The 5,404-nt window shown below is 47.2% G+C and overlaps 1 long non-coding RNA gene across 1 annotated transcript; it reads right to left on the reverse strand.

Moving 5' to 3' along the window:
* Positions 1 to 260: 260 nt before the first annotated feature.
* Positions 261 to 4,949, reverse strand: LOC104909460. The gene is made up of 3 exons (XR_004158714.1): positions 4,017 to 4,949; positions 3,126 to 3,291; positions 261 to 2,293 (listed from the first exon to the last, which is right to left on the reverse strand). It is a non-coding gene; the product is annotated as an uncharacterized LOC104909460 (long non-coding RNA).
* Positions 4,950 to 5,404: the final 455 nt, after the last annotated feature.

Here is a 5,404-nt window from a genome sequence, read left to right on the forward strand (position 1 = left end):
GTCCTATCGCGGAGACGACGTTGCCTCCCCCTCGGCATCCGCTTCCTCCAGCGCCGCGCTCCCGCTGCTCTGTCATTCCCCGTGGGAAGCCCGTCCCGGCTCTCGCTTCCTCCGCTGCGGATCCATCCCTGCGTCGGCCGCGCCGCCTTCCCACGCACACAGCCGTCCCTGGATCTCCAGCCCAGTGCCGCGCTTCCCCTCTGCCCTTCCCCGTGCGGCCTCGGCCCACCCTCGTCCCCCGCCGCCCTTTCCTCCTTCCCTCTCCCCTCCCGGCTCTCAGTGCTGCCTGCAGCCCCCGCCCCGAGCCCACCCTCGGCTTTCCCTTATCTGGCTCCGACCCTCTGCCAAGGTTTGTGACATCCGCTTCTTGGCCTGGTTTCTGGAATACTGCTTCGTTTCCATCGTGACAGCGTTATCAGCCTGGCTCTCTGGGATGTTTTGCTCTCCCTCCGTTTCCAGGGCTGCCTTCCCCCGGTCCCCTCCTTGCACCCAGTTCCCCAGCCGGTCAGTAATTATCATCATTCCCTCTGTACTCACTGCAAGGTGAACCTAGCCCATAAAACTAAAACACATAACATGCATTCAGAAAGAGCCTCTCCATTTGGGATCTACCTCTCCATTCGGGAGTTATCTTACCCCAGTGAAAATCTTTGCCTGTCTTTGCAGCCAGCCATTCCTTCAAAGCATACAAAAAGAAGAGCCTCTAACCTACCATCAAGCAGGCCCCACGTTTGTCATGCAGCTCGCTGCCCTGAACACCCTGCTCAGTTGGGCTTTCCCCTTTTATTCGCCCTTCATGCAATGCTCTCGTGCAGACTCCCACCATCTCACTTTGGTCCTATCACTGGCTTGCCAACCGTACGTAACCTCACACCTTCTCATGTTCTCAAGTCCTTTCAACTTGGGAAAAAATCCCCATTCCCTTGAAAATATCCTACCATTGTCAAACCTACATGAATTTTGTCCAGAGTCACACCCGCGTCTGCTGACTGGTGTTTCATAGCTAGTGCAGGGAATAGAGCAGCTCAGTCAATCCGTGCAAGTGTTGAAAATCAGCCACGTTTGTGTTCTTTGCTTGTGCAACATCTTGGAGGATCAGAGCTCATGATCAAGGTTTCTAGGCAAAAACTAGGAGGTACCTGTTTCTATGCAATGAAAACCTAGCAATTTGGTAGTGGTAGTAAAAAAGTAAAATGAGCCTTTGTTCATTTAACAACCTTAATAATTCCAGCCACAAATATTTCTCATCCACCACCGTAACAAAGTCAATCACTTCAGACACTTGAGGAATTTCAATACACAAAGAAAAAAAATAAATGAAAACAACTTGTCCAAACCTTCCTGAATGCCCCCACCAGTGGTACTGAGACAGGATCTGTACTGCTCCTGAGCAAAATGTTAATTGAATCTGCCTCAAGGAACATGAAAAATTCTACTCTTTGAATTATGTGGACTGTATCTCAAAATATTTCAGAATTTCCATTAACCCAGGAAGGCTTCTGCTCTTGGAAAAAGCTGGATAACTTGGCTATGGACAAAAAACTAGCAAGTGCCTGCGTGTACATGCTCTACAATGCTTCAGGCTTGGAAGGATAATGCTCAGCTGAGTTTTGATCCAGCATGAATGTAGCTTTTACTTCAACCATCAGCAGCAGGAATTCAGAGAACCCAATGATGTACACATAATAAATACAAATACAGAATTGTTTGACCCCTTGGATGTTAAGAACATCAGAAAAATACATCTTCCACTCAACTATTAATATCTCTCACACAAGTAGGCAGAAAAAAAAGATCATAATAGATGGGAATGAGCGAGAATGTTCAGCGTATTTAAAGATTCTGTCTGTCTTAACCCACATAGCTCAAAAATGGGTGGGCCATCGATTATCATGGAAATAACTGGGTAGGAATGAACGCCTGAAGAAGCAGAAACCAGAATAGCAGGGATACTGCGGGCTCCAACCAGTCATCCCAGTTACTTACAGTCACTTTCTTCCTTTACAAGTGCCCACATTTTGTAAAGAACGTGGCAGCCCCAAATGTGAGTACCAGTGATAGCTGAAATCAGGGTTTGACAGAGAGAATGTTATTCTCATTAAAAAATGCCTGCAACTATTTGTCAGTATTTTCAGCATGAATATTCTGCTTGCATGGTTAGAAAGCCAAAGCCTATGAAGTGAGACAAAGTGGGAATACTTACAAGTGAAAATACCAGCACCTCCTAATTCCAGCAAGTGAACTCAGACACATTGCTCACACTGGTGGCCACACTCCCCTTCCTTTAATCAAACTGAAAGGAATAGAGAGAGTGGCACTGTCAGAAACCATTGTTAAATGAAGTAGAAAGGGTCAGCAAAGCAATCTTGAGTGAAGTCACTCTCTTTCTGCCCATTACTTTGTAGTTAGCCTTGATTTGGAAGCCTGGGGATTCTCCTTCTTGTGCATTTTGTCCATAGAGCTATGGATTTATCGCAAATGAATCAAGAATCATTAAGGCTGGAAAACATCTCTAAGATCATCCAGTCCAACCACCAGTCCACCCCACCATGCCCACTGACCGTGCCCCTCAGTGCCACACCTCCATGGTTCCTGAATACCTCCAGGGACCTCCATCACTTCACAAGAAAATGGATAAATATTGCATCTTCTTTTTTCTTTTGAAAATCTACTATGCTGCTGTGCTCAACAGTACTGTCAGACTCTGTCCCCACAGAAACAAATCCACACACACATTAACACCTCCACTGAGAGGAGGACACTCTGTGGGTGTGTCAAAGTAAACACACTCCAAAATCTCTGAGAAATTATCTGGAAGTAAATTACACCTTAGATAACCTGACACACTGCTTGAAACAAACTGAAAGGGCTTCGAGTGGATTCTTACTCTCTTCAAGATTTAGAGCATTTCAGTCGTATCTTTGTGGTTTGCAGTTAGGAAACAAAACCAGCAGATCTAGGTCATATATTGAGAGAGCCATAACTGGGAAGGCAACACTAAAACTGGAAAAATTCTGCTTGAGGTTGGTGACAGCTACCAAAAAAGACAGAAGAAATGCATAGAGAGAAATGAGCCCTGTGACAAAATGTTCCCAGCTCTACCACTGTTGTCAGAAAAGTGTTACCTGGATTCCAGTCACACAGGTTTGCAGTGTGACTGAGGATGAAGACGTTCCTCGCACAAGGCACACCTTTCCTCCACCCATACTGCCCTGTTTTATATCCATCATGAAGCTCAAAGGCACAGATCTAGACGCGTGCTTTGTCTGACTTCAGCAGACTTGGCCAAGACTGTGAAAGGAAAATCAAAGATGGGCAATAATTTGCCTAAAGGAAAAAAAATCTTCACTTCCTCCCTATGTGCACAGCCTGTTTAGCAGTGCAATGGCTTCTCCACTGCACACATTTCTTCACAAAACTATATCTTCTCACCATCCTACCAGCACCCAGCTCTGTGCTACATCCTCACCTTCAATCAGCTTTGACTGAAGGTGAACTTTGATCGAACCTGTTCCCATGATCTGCTCACAGGTGTATTTCTGTTTCCAACTAATGCAGTAGCTGTGTCACACCCAGGCCAAAACCTCGATTTTCAAACTAAAAGAAGAAAGACTTAGATTGGATATAAGAAAGAAGTTTTTGAAGTAAGGGCAGTGAGGCAGTGGCACAGGCTGCCCAGAGAGATGGAGGTGCCCCATCCCTGCAGACAGCCAAGGTCAGGCTGGATGGGGCTCTGAGCACTGCTGGAGCTGTGGGTGTCCCTGTGCACTGCAGGGGGTTGGAATGGATGGCCTTTAGGGGTCCCTTGAGGCTCAGACCATTCTGTGAATCTGTGATCCTGGACTATGTGCTGGGCCTGAACAGTTCAGTGATGTGGACATTACCAGCTACTCCCCTCACCCGGATGCCATCATCACCATTTTCTCTCCCTCGAGCCTCCAGTGTGCTTAGGGCCTGCTTTGCCATATGCCCAGTACATCAACCCCTGTAAAATTACCCAAGCATATAGCACTTACAGAGGCCTTTGCCTTGGTCCTCACCAGTTGCTCTCTGCTTCCCACGCCACCAAAGAGGAAATGCTGACGGTGTGAAGAGAAGATGGCCTTCCTGCACTCTGCGCCAGCATCATAGCAATCTTCAGCATCCAGGAGGAGTTCTGGCAGGAGTCCTGGTGCTGGGCCTGCAGCGTTGGGGAGGAACAGGAAGCATTAGCAAGAACTGGTAGAGGCACAGGGCCAGCGTACCACAACATCCCTGCAGATATTTCCATTGTGTTTGAGTCAGTACATTAACAAATAAAATAAGTATCTTGGGACCTACTTGCATGACCTGCAGGCTCCACACGGCAGAAACCCTATCACAGAGAATGTCTACAACTGCAGACAAAGGTATGCCTGAAGCTGCACAGACAGACACAAAGTAGGTTTATGCCAGCCAGCTCAGGCACCAATAATAGCTTGGCTGCAGCAGTGGGGGCCCAAGGGCAATGCACAAAACCTCCCTGCAAAGCAGAGTAGCACTCACAGCACACCAAGCTGTGCACTACCAGGGCTATCCTGCTGTTAGGGCTTAGCTAGCAAAATGAGAGCTGCTGCAGGCTTGCACGTACGACCTGGACACACACATTTGACTACAGACTAAATGTTTTCCCCAAAAGTCTAACATTTAATGAGGAGCAAGTAATACAGAATACTTCTGTGACAAGTGCCTTTCCTTTTCAGAAGAACCTTTGTGGAGCAGTTTGAGTTCTATGTACTAAAAGGTGTCAGTGCAGCTCATGCACTCATGTATCAGAAGAGGAATGGGGATCAAAAGTTTGAACATCAGTTAGCAGAGATCTCTCACCTGCTTCCAAGAAAGACTGCTCTTTTGAAAATGTACTGGCCTACAACATATGCCTTCTCTATTTTGAACTCTCAGCAATGAATACCAAGAAAATTGAATCATTGAGTCACGGAATCATTCAGGTTGGAAAAGACCTCTGAGATCATTGAGTCCAACCATCAAACCCTCCCCCCCGTGCCCACTGCCCACATCCCTCAGTGCCACATCCCCACGGCTCTGGGACACCTCCAGGTGACCTCACCAGTCCCTGGGCAGCTGTGCCACTGCCTCACTGCTCTTTGGGAGAAGGAATTGTTCCTAACAGCCAACCTGAACCTCCCCTACTGCAACCTGAGGCCTTTCCCTCTCATCCTTCAGTCTTTGTCTGCCCGGTATGGGACTGCTCCGATCACAAAGAACTTGTAGTGATGTGAGATTAAGAAGGAACCTGGCAAAAAAGGCAGAAACAGCCAAAACCAGATTTTAGTGGCTACAAGCATAGACTGTGGTTTCTTCTAAACTCCACTCTCAGTCATCCTCTCACAACATTTGACTTTCAAACTACACACAAAACATGCTT

The sequence above is a fragment of the Meleagris gallopavo genome, chromosome 2 (genome assembly GCF_000146605.3).
Source record: "Meleagris gallopavo isolate NT-WF06-2002-E0010 breed Aviagen turkey brand Nicholas breeding stock chromosome 2, Turkey_5.1, whole genome shotgun sequence".
Classification (NCBI taxonomy): Eukaryota; Metazoa; Chordata; class Aves; order Galliformes; family Phasianidae; genus Meleagris; species Meleagris gallopavo.